Genomic DNA, 15,399 nt, shown 5'->3' on the forward strand with positions numbered 1-15,399 from the left:
ATTCACGGAACTCTTCCAAATGCAGAAATCCATCTAAAAAAAAAATCAGTTTAATACTTAACTTTGCCTCTAATACACCTTAGAAAACACTCCAACCACCAGTTTATTGTTTCATCTCACTCTTTGGTTTTCTTCAAGAGCAGAAGTTCTTCAACATTCCCAAGCCAGGTGCAGATTTTGACTTCTGGCAGAAAGGTCTTCATGGGAATAATGAGGTCTGCTCTTTCCCCAGGAGGAGTGGCACAGAAGGGACATGATTCCCCACAGGCGAAAGGGATGGGACACACACACTCATGAGAGGGAGCAGCTAGGTTCTGAACAGAAACTTGGGGCTTGTCTACATTATAAGTTATGTTGGTAAAACTTACATCGCTCAGGGATGAGAATAAGCCACCTCCCTGAGCAATATAACTTATAGTGACTGAAGCGCTGCTGTGGACAGCACTCTCCCGCCAACACAGCTACCGCCTCTTGTGGAGCTGGCTTTAGTATGCCGACGTGAGAGCTCTCTCCATCAGACGCGCTACCGGGTGCAGCTGTATTGCTGTAGCACTTCTAGTGTAGACTAGTCTTCAGTACTGGTGACTTCATTCCCTCTATAGGGCAGCGTCCCCCCGTAGAGCACATTCGCTCAGTGCTCTGCAGGACGCTACAGCGTTAGTGGAGCGTGGAACCAAGCAGGGTATTGATGGCCTATTCATGGGCATGACATAACACACTGATGCATATGGTATGGACGTGCTTTTACTGACCCAAAAGTACACACTTGTCAGTGACCATGTTCAGTGCTGATGTTTCGGTCATAAACAACTACAGGGAAAGTTAAAACAAAACAAAATGAATCTGAAATGTAGTTTTTCAAACTACTTGTTTAAAAAAGACCCTAAATTTGCAGTCTCAGACCTGGTTCCTGGAAACATGCATACATGTACATAAAACTTTTACTCATGAGTGTAGCCCCCTTTGAGTCAATGTTTTTTGCGGTATTTGGGCCAAATTAACTTGTGAGTATTAATTTAATAACTATGAAAAAGTATCCTGAAAAATCAGACCACCTGATTTCTAAGAGGATGAGCACCCAAAATTCCCACTTAAGTTGTGTGCGCTAAAAATTAGGCCACTGACACTGCAACCATCAACCCAGTGTCTTTGGATGTAAGGTCCCTAAAAATGAGGTTATAGTCAGAAAGGTGACTATATAAAAATAGCAGCAATTTATTCAAGTGCAGAACTTTGAAATATGGGATTACATAATAACAAACAACAACAACATGCAAATATTATGTGAACCACAGAGAGCCCCGTGAGGGATGGTGTAAAGCTTCCAATGATGGGGACTCCACCGCCTACCTGAGAAGCCTATTCCAGAACTTATATTGTTAGAAAGTTATAGTTATAGTTAGAAAGTTTTTCCTAATATCCAACCTAAATCTCCCTTGCTGCAGAATTACTCCCACTACTATGCATCTGACGAAGTGGATATTCACCCACGAAAGCTCATGCTCCAATACGTTTGTTAGTCTATAAGGTGCCACAGAACTCTTTGCCACCATTACTTCTTGTCATTCAAAGATGGCTATGAGAATTATAAACATTTTTAAATTATATTTTCACTTCCTTATTTTATAATACAAAGACATCTTTAGAAAGTAGTAACATTTCAAAAGTACATCTACTGATGTGAGACAAACTAATAATTAGCCCAAACCATTACCCCACTCTATGAAGTCCACAGTAATTCTATTATAAACTTCCACAGTTTATACAGATCGATGGAGGACACCACATAGCCATTTCAAATAGAAAATATTAAATATCAATAAGTAACTTTGGGCTGCATTCTCCATACCACCACACCAGTTTTATGACAATGTAATTCTGGTGCAAAGCCAGAGTAAAGGAGTGAGATTTAGACACTTTAATTGTAACTAGAGGCCATGTTCCTTCACTACCATGCAAAGAGCTCACTAACGTGAGTGGTGACTTTAAGTCAATGCACAGCACCGAGGCTCCAAGCTCGGCAGCAAGGCACTGCATGGTCTAGCTGATTTTTAAAAAAAATTCAGTTTGATGTGTTTATGCCCCGTCTGAGTTTTGTTTTGGTAAATATTGCAGCAAACCAGCCTGCTGGTTGTGGAAACAGTGAATTTTAAACCAATATTGGCAAATATTCATTGAAAGTGATGTTTTAACTTTTAGCCGATTAGCACCTGACCTGAAGGAATATGCTCATTCGGCCAGAGAAGAGAAGTGCGATACATGTCTATCAAAACTGACCAACAGAGCTGGAATTTCAAACATTTGAAACAAACTGCTCACTAGCAGGCCACAAGACTCAACATTTTCCATGGGAGCTATTTGGAAAATAAATGTTGAATAATGACTCCATTTGAAGAAAATCACGGTCAGTTCATGAAGAAATCACTAACAGAAAATGAAGTTAAACTAGTCAAATAAATTATTCCTCCAGCTCGAACAACACTCCTACACAAATCTATAAATAGAAACAAAAATGAGCCCTCTCAGGAGACCTGCAATCTCAATAATAACTGACAGTTAACATCCTTGAATCACAGTTAAAGTCAACAAAACCAGAAAAATGGTGTTAACAAGCTTCCATGGGGTCATAGTGGTGAATCTATGCAGGAGGAGAACAAGAACCCAGTGAAGGGAAAAGCTACCTTTTCACTGCTCTGCTATTTTTGTACTGTGGTATCTGGGTAACATTGTTTTCAAGAGTATCTTTACGTATTTTCAGTTTCCCTCCCTTCCTCCTCCTCGCATTATTAATGGTGGGAAAATCTCCCTCCCTCCCAGAGGGCAAATCAGCAGAGACTTATGCATTAGAAGAGAAGCAGGGTAACCTAATAAAAGGACAGGCCCAACAAAGAAAATAACAGAACACCGTTAGCCGTCACCTTCAGCCCCAGCTAAAACCTCTTCAGCGCATCAAAGATCTACAACCTATCCTGAAAGATGATCCCTCATTCTCACATATCTTGGGAGACAAATGAGTCCTTTCTTACGGACAGCCCCCTAACCTGAAGCAAATACCCACCAGCAACCACACACTACACAACAAAAATACTAACCCAGGAACCTATCCTTGCAACAAAGCCTGATGCCAACTCTGTCCACATATTTATTCAAATGACACCATCATAGGACCTAATCACATCAGCCACGCCATCAGGGGCTCGTTCACCTGCACATCTACCAATGTGATATATGCCATCATGTGCCAGCAATGCCCCTCTGCCATGTACATTGGCCAAACCGAACAGCCTCTACACAAAAGAATAAATGGACACAAATCTAACATCAGGAATCATAACATTCAAAAACAAGTAGGAGAACCCTACAACCTCTCTGGTCACTCAGTAACAGACAAATTTTGCCACAGAAAAGCTTCAAAAACAGACTCCAACGAGAAACTGCTGAGCTTGAATTAATATGCAAACTGGATACCATTAACTTGGGTTTGAATAGAGACTGGGAGTGGCTGGGTCATTACACGTATTGAATCTATTTCCCCATGTTAAGTATCCTCACACCTTCTTGTCAACTGTCTAAAATGGGCCATCTTGATTATCATTACAAAAGTTTTTTTTCTCCTGCTGATAACAACTCATCTTAATTAATTAGCCTCTTACAGTTGGTAGGGCTACTTCAACCTTTTCAAGTTCTCTGTATGTACATATATCTTCTTACTATATATTCCACTCCAAGCATCTGATGAAGTGGGCTGTAGCCCATGAAAGCTTATGCTCAAATACATTTGTTAGTCTCTAAAATGCCACGAGTACTCCTGTTCTTTTAGCGAATACAGACTAACACTGTTGCTACTCTGAAACCTAATTTCAAATTGTAAGCCATAAGTAAAACATGGGAAACTGAATGGAATTCCCAGGAGCACTTGTGCAATTAAAAGGAGCTTATGTGCCCCTTCCAGGGAAGTGAGGGCTTTCATAATCTGCCCTTGGAAGCAGAGACCAATGTTAAGCCAAAGGAGGCGCTGTGGGAAATGAAAGAGTGGCAGTACCTGTTCTGCCTTCTCTGGTGTAGTTAGGGTAGCTATTGACCCATCTACACGTTTACAGAAAGTCAATTGGATTTCTCAAAACAAAAACAAAAAAAATACCCCAAAGTGCAGGTAAAATAAGAGTTGGCTGTACTTTATTTACCTTAAAGTTATGTACTATTATTAAAATTAACTTGAAACATACTTTTCTCTGGTGCCAAGTGAACAGAGAACAGCTGATACATATCAGTACAGCAGTGTGTCAAACATATCAGACAACAACCAAAGTAGTCACATGAAAGACTTTTTTTTTTAAATGTCATATAGAAAGAGAATAGCTACTTAAGTGATAAATGCACAAATGATCAGTACCTAATGAAGCTTAGGCTGTGACAGTACTACTCACAGTAAGAGAGATCCAGAACACAAAGTAAAAAATGGAGCACAGACGTAGATTCGACAGTATACTATTTTAGGGCTTGTCTACATCACAAAGTTGCAGCGCTGGTGAGGGGGTTACAGCGCTGCAACTTAGGAGGTGTACACATCTGCAGGGCATCACCAGCGCTGCAACTCCCTGTTTGCAGCGCTGGCCGTACTCCCGTTTTGTCTCGGGTGTAGAGGATCCAGCGCTGGTGATCCAGCGCTGGTAATCAAGTGTAGACACTTACCAGCGCTTTTCTTGACCTCCGTGGAATAAGCAGGTATCCCAGCATACCTGAGGAAGCCTCTGGTAATCAAGCTGGTCTCCTTCCCCAGTTTGCTCTCGCGTTCCCCGAACCCCCCTGCAAACCGCAGGGAAGGAGACCTGCTTGCTTGGGGGTTCGGGGAACGCCAGAGCAAACCGCGGGCAAGCTGGTCTCCTTCCCTGGTTTGCTCTCGCGTTCCCCGAACCCCCCTTGAAGCCGCCCAACAGCGCTGCAGTGTGGCCACATCTAACACCACTTGCAGCGCTGGTTGCTGTAAGTGTGGCCACTCTGCAGCGCTGGCCCTATACAGCTGTACTAATACAGCTGTAACAACCAGCGCTGCAAAATTGTAGATGTAGACATACCCTCAGAAACTAATATTAATAGTTGAAACATTTTCCTTATGTGAATGGGAAGCCATTGTACAACTACATAAATAAATGGAGGACATAAGATTTAAAAGACACAGAAAATAATTAAGGCCAATATTGTCAAAGTTGGGTAACAAAAGTATTTACTGTAAATCCATAGTTAGGCACCCAAATAAGTGGCTTGATTTTCAGGAAGGGCTAGGTACTCATAGCTCACACTGGAATGAGAGCTATGGATGCCCAGCACCTTCAGAAATCAGGCCACTTAATGAGGTGTCTAACTATGGGTTTAGATGTCTAATTTTAGGTACCAAAATTTGAATACTATGGAGGGATAAGAAGCCTCACATGTGGCATTTGAGAGATCTAGAGAAAAAGGAGTCAAGTTAAATCCAAGCAAATGCATGATAAGAACAACTTCAGTATTTTGGTTGCATTTGCTCAGCTATATAAAAGCTATTTACGCAAGACACAAAGTGCTAAAGTTGCAGCAGTTACTGAAATGAGGCCACTGAAAAGTCGTGTTGAACTAAGCGAAGTATCAAGGGTAGTGATTCACTTTTAAAGTTTATTCCACACTTTGCAGAAGTTTGGGGATGTTTGGGGACCTCTCAAAGAAAGATTCTGAGTTTCAATCTGATTCCCAGTAAGATTCTGACTTCATCAAAATAAAGCAACTAACTGCCAGTGAAGGTTAGGGTGACCAGACAGCAAATGTGAAAAATCGAGACAGGGGATGAGAAGTAATAGGTGCTTATAGAAGAAAAGGCCCAAATATCAGGACTGTCCCTATAAAACAGGGACACCTGGTCACCCTACTGCATGTACTCTGCCGAGTTATGAGAGGAAGAATGGTCCAGTGGGTACGTCACTGGCTGGAAACCTGGGTTCAATTCCCTGCTCCATTACAGACTTCGTGTGTATCCTTGGCCAAATCATTTAGTCTCTCTGTGCCCTAGTTTGCCATCTGTAAACTGGGCATAACAGCACCTTTCTATTGTGTGGGGGTGTTGTAAAAATACAGTGAAGATTGTGAGGTACTCAGATATGGGGGCCATGGAAGTAGTGGGGAGAAGTGAGTTTTTACCCATGAAAGCTTATGCCCAAATAAATCTGTTAGTCTTTAGGGTGCCATCAGACTCCTCATTGTTTTTTTTGGAAGCTGTACAGTCACACATAAGAGATGTTCAGGTGAGGATCTGGGGCTGTGTTCCCGCAAGAAGGGAAGTCAGGGTTTTCTACATAGAAGTCTCTCACATACACAGATATAAACTGCACAGACTGAAAGAGAGATATAGGCAATGTTGTCTCACAGGGAGCACCTCCATCAATGTGCACAGGACAAAAAGTTACAATGTTATCTAACCACAAGCCTTTGGAGGCCATCATAAAAAACCTCTTGTAGTAGCACCACCAAAGCTATGAATGAAATTGTACTAGCAGAAAATATGACTGTGATTAAACACAAACCTAGAAGGGATATGCCAGTCACTAGTATCTTAAGCAGATTATTTCTGACAGAGCATGACAATATGGAGGAGACTTTTGAGGGATACATTCACATTGTCATATCCAGTTTACCTGAATTGGACAAGAAAATGACAGCAATCAGAGTTGCAACAGTTTGCTAGTTGTCTACAGTGTTGGAAATTTTTTGCTGAGTAGCCAAAATAAAAATGTTTGTGTCTCTATAAAGCAAAAGAGTTCTGGACATTCTGTGAGGAATGAACAGGAGCCCATCTGTGGAAAGTGAAAGGCATGACGTTCCATAATAACTGAAATTTGGAATAATAAATATAATTCATTCGGGGCATGTCGAAGCAGAATAGGTCAAGCGAAGGATCGAATATTGCTGGTTTGACCCGATATCAACACACCAGTCAAAGAAGAACATATTCACCAGTCCAGATATTACAATAACACAACCCCTCTACCTTTTTCTACAGGTAGGAGAAAGAGCATACATTCACAACCCTGATGGTCAGCAACAACCTGGCATTGTCAAAGCCAAACTACTCACACCAAGATCCTATCTTGCACACACTGACAGCAGAGGAACATTGGGACATAGCTGGAGAAATTTGTTCTTATCACAAGTTTACCTCAGCTTGACTGATTCTGGTTCTGACACAGTAAGTTCTATCCCCAGGCCAGACGACAGTTTTGTTCAATCAGAGGACTTTACCCCTGGCCACACGTAACATTTTATAGCCAGAATCAACAGAGAATTTGAAAGACACTAACTATTAATGTGCTGCCCTGACTGGCAATGTAAAACCATGTGTTGGTAATAAATTATCAATATTTATTAGGGAATTCCTATGTGAGTAATGTGGGTTGTGGTAGCAATGTTTTGAAATTTTGGGTTATAGCAAATTTCAAAAATCTAGTAACAATAAACTTGATGGGCTAGATTCTCACTAGCACTGAGATCCGCTAATGCAAGGGAGACAGAGACCATTAGGGAACTGGTTATGGCTCCCTAATTCTGTAATTGTGATTCTATCGCAGCAGCCCTTGCCTCAGTATTAGTCAGAAAGGCCTAGGGCTGCTCTCAATTACTTCAGCTGTGAATGGTCCCTAAGAGACTATGCACCAGCTGAGAATTGGATAAGCAGACCAGTGAACCATCCTGCCAAAGCTTGACTCTTCCTGTCCCTAACACATCCTCTATGCTGGAGCAAGGATGCAGCTGGTGCAGCTTTACGACAACAGAGACCGTTCCTGCCTGCGAGGATGGGAGGGGAGAATGACAATTACGGCATACTACAATTACAGTTATGGCCACATTCCAGCTCCTTTGCGCCACTCAGATTTCCATATTGCAAGATCTGGTCTGATAGGTGCTCTTTATCTTCAAATAGAAGGGTGTGAAATATTACTGGGAAGTCAGCAGGTGGTGCTGTTACAGACACCATTATAGGTTCTGTTTCACTGAATACAGAACCAGTTAGTTAATGGAGAAATGCATAGTGTCAGCTGTGATGCAGTTCTTCTTTCAATAAGGTCGCCAGCAAAAATCTGTTCTACCTGAATCTGTGTGTCAAGAATCCTTTTCTTAGATATAGAAGCTGCTGAAAGTTACAGTCCTGTAGCAAACAAAACATTACATGGTGCCATAATATTAGCGTACTTCATGTTTGTCAAGAAATTCTAGAATTCATTTTGCATCTGCAGTCATTCTTTGCCATTTACAACAATGGTTCTAAAAATTCTTCATTTTGGGACTAGAAATGCCAGAGAAGTAAATTACCAGCAATTCCATCAGGTGAGGATACTGTATATCTACATAGCACTTTATATTTTTGGCAAGGTATGTGTCATTTTATTATTTCAATGCCTCACACGGGTAAGTGACCCAAAATAAACAAAAACAGCTAGCATTCACTTTAAATTTAAAGAATGATACATTATTTTATTAGCTGAGAAAAGCTACTGATATTTTATGTGGCAGTTTTCCCAACCCAAATAAAAACATAAATTGGAGTAAATCTATACATGACCACATTTGGATATGTACAAACTGCTCCTGTTCACCTATACTCAAGTTACATGCAAATTATTCAACACATCCTAGAGTGGAAATAGCTCCTGGATTCATACAAACTGCACACAAGAAAACAAAGAGCTGGATTCATAAAATTGAGGAGTGACTGTCGCAGTTCTGCTGCACTTTTGTCAGTGTGTGTGGGTGTGAGTGTGTGCACGCGCATGAGTGATAATCTCCAGTTTAAAAATGGTGCTGTACCATGAAGAGAGACTCCATTACATTGGTGTGAGTATTAAACATAGCACCGTGGACTTCTGTATTTTTTCTTTTTTTCTACCACTTTGTAATCAAAGTTTCTTCCTTTCACATGTCACAGCCTCCACAAAAGCCTCTTACTCTACACCCTCTATCAAGGGTTTCAGCACCACCCTCCCACAGCTGTATTTGTTTTACAGTGCTAAAAGAGAAGTTTATTTTTGTCAGTAATCCTATATAAATTCTAAGACAAACAGGAAACAGAGGATGGTGATGCCATTTTTAAGTCGCTTTTCGGGAACAATCACATTTTAAAAGAAAGCCCTGTACAATACTTCTAATATCCCAAAAGACAAGGCAGAAAACAAAAGGAGATTTTACATTTGAATGTAAAGAAAAGAAGACTTTTCAGCCTTGCACAGGTCTCCTATTGACCCTCATATCCCTTTCGAAAAGATCACAGTTTTCCAGGATTCCAGCTGTTGCACATGTTCATATAATTGCAATTCTCAAATCCCTATTAGAAGATCAGAGACATGACCATCTGGTGGCTTGTGGAGGTTCTGGGAACCTGCAATAGCTTCTGTAAACTTAAAAGTTCAGCTTGCAGCCCAGCAGAGTCTCTCTTGTGGTCCAGTGCAAACCCTCACCCCTCTGCCCCTTCACATAGTATTAGAGCAAGTTGAAATTTTTCAAATGCAAAATTTTTTTGGTCAAAACAACATTTTTCTTTTTTTTTTTAACCAAAATGAAAATGTAATTTTTTAAAAAAACATTTCTCCATATTTTTTTCCTTTCCCAACCCTTTTTCAGAAGCAAAATTTTAAAAGAGGGGAAACGGGGAAAATGGAGCCGAAAGGAGGAAAAAACAATAAAATATTTCACATTTTATTTTCTCCGTTTTTCAAACAGCTTTTGATCTTGTTAAATATGGTGAAGTTACCTCTTGTGCATGAAGTCATTATGCCAATGAGACAAAGACATCTCTATGTAATGCAGAAATCTAAGGAGGGTGCCATAGCACAGGCGAGGGCTAACCTGCTGACTTCTGCTGCCATAGCTCTATCAGTCTGGGGTGTGAAGAGGTGTGATTCCTGACGGGCATATAGCTGTGCCACAGAACCGTTCATGTAGACCCACCCTCAATCTTACCATTTTACACACCTGTGCTTAGGAAGCATTATGCTTCTTTTCACACCTGCCTTAGTGCTTTCAGTTCTACAGCAGAGCAAAACTGTTATTTTCTTCATCAGTCCCTGTTAAGTGGAATTTCACTGTTTAGACACTTCATTGAAGCCCCGGGTTCAGTTGTTCAAACATGGCACAACGTGATTATTCTATTTTTGCTACACTATGGCTGATGCTCTACGCCACAGCACTGCCAATCTCAGGCTACACTGAAGATGAACTCCTCCAAACAGAACAACAACAAAACACACCAGAAACCTAAGATGTCAGACAAATAGCCCCCATTCACACTGCTGAAACAATTTATTTTTCTTCAGTAAGAGGCTCTTAGCCAATTTCAGTATTTCAGAACAGGTTGCTACATAAGTAGTCCAGCAACTTTGCTGGTGTGTCAGTAGACAACTCTCTTACAGTCTTCTTTTTGGGCTTGATCCAAAGCCCAATGAATTTGATGGAAATTGACTTCAAAGGCCTTTGTGTATCAGGCCTTTGGAGAGATAATGTGATTTGAATAGTCAGAAATTTGGATCAACTTTGCTGATTACTAGCTCACTTACTTGCAACTGGAAATTCTTCAGTGAAGTACCTAGCTTTCCTCCACCCTTTCCCTCACCTATTTCCACACCAGAAACAACTAAGGGATAACAGACAAGAAAACCGCTATTCTGGCTTCCACACATTCTTCTCAAAAGTATACCCATGTATCTTTTTGTCTTCAAACTCCTTCCCAAAAATATCATATATGAAAAAGTGTTATGCTTTAGACAAATCTTCAGTTATGTCACTTGCTACAATTTTAATCAATCCATGTTGACATCTCACCTAACATCTTTTGCTATCACATCAAATTCCCACAGTAATGATATGTATATAAGGCATCCAAAAAGCAACCAAACGTGTTGTACCTCTACGGAAAATTGTGTCATTACTTTAAATTCAGAAGAGGACTCTGTTAGATCACTTCTCGGTTGGAGAAAAGTGACCTTTAATTCCAACTTGTGTAATATGGCCAAGCACCACTATGCACCCCCAGGGTGACATATGTAAGATTGCAATTAGCTACTGACATTTATACAGTTTTTGGTATAGCAAACAATAAATCCACTAACTGTGATTTGTTGCTGAGGTTTATGCTGTTTGCTTGATCTGGGGTCTTAGATTTATAATAGAAACAGTTTATTGGCTTCCTTTCTTTGAAATCTTACATAGATTTACAAGCCATTAAGGGTTAATTATTAAATCTCAGAATTAAGTCTGAAATGTGTTAGTAGCTAGAGAATACCTGATATGATTAATCAAATTAGAAAAAAAAATCATTTAACACTTAAAATAAGAATGATATGTATCATACAACAATCTCAAATCCTGCTCCATCAGTTATTACATGGGACATCATTTAGGATGACCAGATATTTATTAGCATAATAGATCACAAGAGAGGTGTAATTTTAATTGGAGATTCTTCAATAATTTTAAAATACAACAAAAACCATTATGATGATAACTGGGGAAATAATTTGGGAGTAGATTCCACCACTTTTATTCATGCTGAGTAGCACCTTACTCTGTGAGTAGTCTTACTGATTTCACTGGACAGAAAAGGGTCAATGGGGTAGAATTTTGTCCTTGGTTTAAAAAAAAGACAAATATGGTTTTATGCCAAGATTAGGCTACAATCATTATAACATTAACAATCCACTAGTCCTGAATGTATACGCAACTGTTTGTATAATTCTAGAGTGCTCTTTTTCATAAAAATATTATAATGTTAAAAGAAAGAGAGAGAGAATGGCAGAAAACAAATTTGCTTCCTATGAACAGCTAAATAACTTCATGCTGGTCTCTCAAATTCAGAGTTCGCAATTCTCACAATTTTATCATAAGCCTCATGATATTTGCTGTTTTTCTGAAAGCCCTTGGGTCATGTGACTAGTGGAGAATCCCAGCTTTTATTATTTATAAAATATTGTTTAAAGGAAGTTTCTAGCCTTCATGGTTACGGAGTAAAGCTGGAAAGTGTGAACCCTCCAGGCTCAGACATCAGAAGGCAAATAAAAAGCTGTATTATTTGTTTGTTTTTAATTCGCATGACTGTGAACATTTGGAGTTGGTAATATTGCAGCTTCTCACTTATAATCACCAGTAGCATACAAGCTCTCCATAATTTTTGAACATTTGGGGTTGGTAATATTGCAGCTTCTCACTTATAATCACCAGTAGCATACAAGCTCTCCATAATTTTTGAACATTTGGGGTTGGTAATATTGCAGCTTCTCACTTATAATCACCAGTAGCATACAAGCTCTCCTAATAAGCCTAACTTTGAGAGTTACTCAGCACCCACAGCTTCTTTTGCAGTCAATGGACGTTGTGGGAGAGAAAGATCAGTCAGCATGACGCCCAAGATCATTTTTAAAAGAGGTGAGAAGGGGGTATCTGGGACCGGGGAGGAAATATAAAATAATTGATGTCAGGCAGAAAGATAAATGAGTGCCACACACCCAACCCTGCAAGCACTTAAGATGCATTGTTTTTCCTCTTCCAAATAACTGAACTAATGCCACTGAATTCTTCTGTCCAACTAGGTAATTATATGGCCCCATTCCTATAGTGTCTGAATAACTCACAATCATTAATTAATTTACCCTCGCAATATTCATGTGAGGTAGGGAGTATGACCCCAGTTCACAGATGGGGAACCAAGGAACAGAAAGATTAAGTGATTTATTCAAATTCACACAGAAAGTCTATGGCAGAACTGGGAACAGGATCCAGATCTGATTCCCAGTCCTTGACCACAGAATAGCTTTGTTACAAGGTGGGACGCGTATGAAGTTGCACAAGAGAATTCAGCATATATAGAGTCTAGCTTTATTACCTTCAACTCTACCAGTGTTTTCCACCACTCCTAGGAAGCAGACATATTCTGCCCTTTTGTGTGCTCTTGGTGCCCTCTTTTGTCTGTATTGTCTCCTCATTGTCCCCAGGGCATTGCTTTGTAGTTTTAAACTCTTCAATTTCTATCTTATGAGGAATCTTTAAAAAATAATAAGAAGAAGACATCCATAGACTCCATAACTGCACAGTGTTGTAGATTTAATAGATATCTTTCTTTCTCCATTTTTTTCTTATTTTATTATGTTGCTTTTTCACCTATCACTTCCCTTTCAAGGAAAGCCATTTGATTTATGGGCTTCCCTGCCTCTGCTGCCCACCACTGTGGGTTTTTTTTTTGTTTTTCTATTTATTATTTTGTGGTCTATGTATATAAAAATATAAAATACCCACATATTCGTTCACACATAAAGGGAGTGTGTGTGTGTTCATACATATACACACATAAAATACATACAAAATTGTAAATGTGGCATTAAAAAGATTTATGGTACTTCGTTTCAGAACTATCATGCCAGATTCTGATGTGGTGAAAACACGATTTCTTGAATAGCACAACTGAGTCAGGAAACAACAAACAACTATCCAAAAAGTTAGACTCTTCCTCGCACAGCCTTTTGGCAGTGTGTTTGAACATAGTTCACTTTTGAGGTGAGAGCGTTGCTTTAACCGCTTGCTAGCCAAACAAAAATAGCAAGATACACAGTAATGAATTAATTTAGTTTAAATTCATTGTTTAATTATTAATTTGAATTTCAAACATGGCTGAGCATGACAGAAACACAACAGCAAAGCAAAACGAAGAGTATGATCTGCATGGCTGCAGCTCTGTAGAGTACTCTCATCAAACAGAAATGTTAGGGGTTTCAAAATACGGAACCTGTAGCAGGCCAGGTAGGGAAAAGGTTACAAACAAAAGTTTGGTGTGTCTTATCTACACCCACCTGTGGGAATGGAAGAGGAAATTATATTATCACTTTTTATCCAGGCTTTAACATGTCTGAACCTATTCCTCACGTTCTGAGAACATGCACAGGAATGTATATTCACATTCAGATTCCACTCCAGTTTCTGAAGTTCGCCCATTGTATACTTTTCCCAGCAGAACATTTGACTTTACAAAATGTATTGAAAGTAATCTTCTATTTTTAAAGAAAACGACTCCCCCTAACCAAGCCAGAAAACTAGTCAGAGCTTTGTTAAGTTCTTTATTAGTGCCTAGGAAAAATGTTGCATGTGACAGCTAAAAAACTGCATAGCTAAAAGAGAGAGGGAAAAAATCTGTGCAATCATTTGTTTATATATTGGAATGAAAATTTTTTGGCCAAATGTGTTAATGAATTTTTCATGTCCCCACTAGAATACCTTTCACTTGACAGGGTTTAGTAAATACCAAACTCTTATTTATTCTTTTTTGTCAAATATCTCTTGTTCCTTCTATACATGTTCAAAGTGGGTGTATACACAACACATATTAAAATAATTTGTCTATACTTCTTGCTGAAATGCAGGATAGTGATGTGTCATTCAGTGGCTCTAAGTGAGAGCATAACATGGAGGCTTCTATGCTGCAATAAACTAAAACTGTGCATCCAGAAAACAAAATCTATAATCTCCAGAATAACAAAAGTACTTGTTTTGGAACCATTTATAAAATCTGCTGCTTAATTTGATGAACAACATTGTGCCCAACTATAAAATTAACTCAAACACTAAGCACTAGAAAAAAAGACTAACAGGATTTGAAACATCTGAAAGGTACAAAAAGTTACAATGATTATCATAACATTGGTAAGGAGTGCTTCAGACACTACTGAAATATTGCACAAGGGGAGATAAGACAGCTGAAGGTAGCATAGTGACATTAATTACATTCTGTTTTTACAAAACTGTTTAACCCTGTATAGCAAATTATTTGTTCTTAGAAAAAAATACAAATGTTACCTATGTGTAACACAGCAGTCCCATTTATTTGATCCTCTTCCTTAAATTGTCTTCAAGTGGACAATACCTGCACTGGTGGGTTTTTTTAGGCTCATCATAATAGTTTTTTTTTAAATGGCCCATAATGTGTTTCAGGCACAATGGATAAAGATATTATTAATTTATTCCTTTGCTTTCAGGAAATGTACCCTGACATTTCTCCATCCAACAACAAAAATGTAGAAAATGCTAACACAGGGAGTAGGGTACTTCCAAAGGAAAAGGTGTAGCTATAGTTTGGACTGCCAGTTTATTTTGATAAGAGCTGCATTCTGGAATATTTTTATATTACCAAGAAACATTTTTGCTGGAAGTTTTAACAGGAAAAAAATGGCAGTATTAGATTGCTTGCCAAATCTACTTCACATTTAATTAATTTGTGCAAGTTTTCTAGAATACATGTTCCTGTTGTTCCCCACAGAAATGCAAAGTGTGCATCTGCGAGGGAATGATTTAAAAAAATAATATGGTGGGGTTTTTAAAAATGCTCAGCATTAGTTTAACTCT

The 15,399-nt window shown here is 39.1% G+C and overlaps 1 protein-coding gene across 1 annotated transcript in view; it reads right to left on the reverse strand.

Annotated features, from left to right (window-relative positions):
* Positions 1–15,399, reverse strand: part of TIAM1 (TIAM Rac1 associated GEF 1) — a 261,857-nt gene that overhangs the window by 97,945 nt on the left and 148,513 nt on the right. The window contains 1 exon segment of the mRNA XM_050937175.1: positions 12,893–13,050. The gene's annotated coding sequence lies outside the window, so the exon portion shown is untranslated.

This window comes from Gopherus flavomarginatus, chromosome 1, assembly GCF_025201925.1.
Source record: "Gopherus flavomarginatus isolate rGopFla2 chromosome 1, rGopFla2.mat.asm, whole genome shotgun sequence".
NCBI lineage: Eukaryota > Metazoa > Chordata > Testudines > Testudinidae > Gopherus > Gopherus flavomarginatus.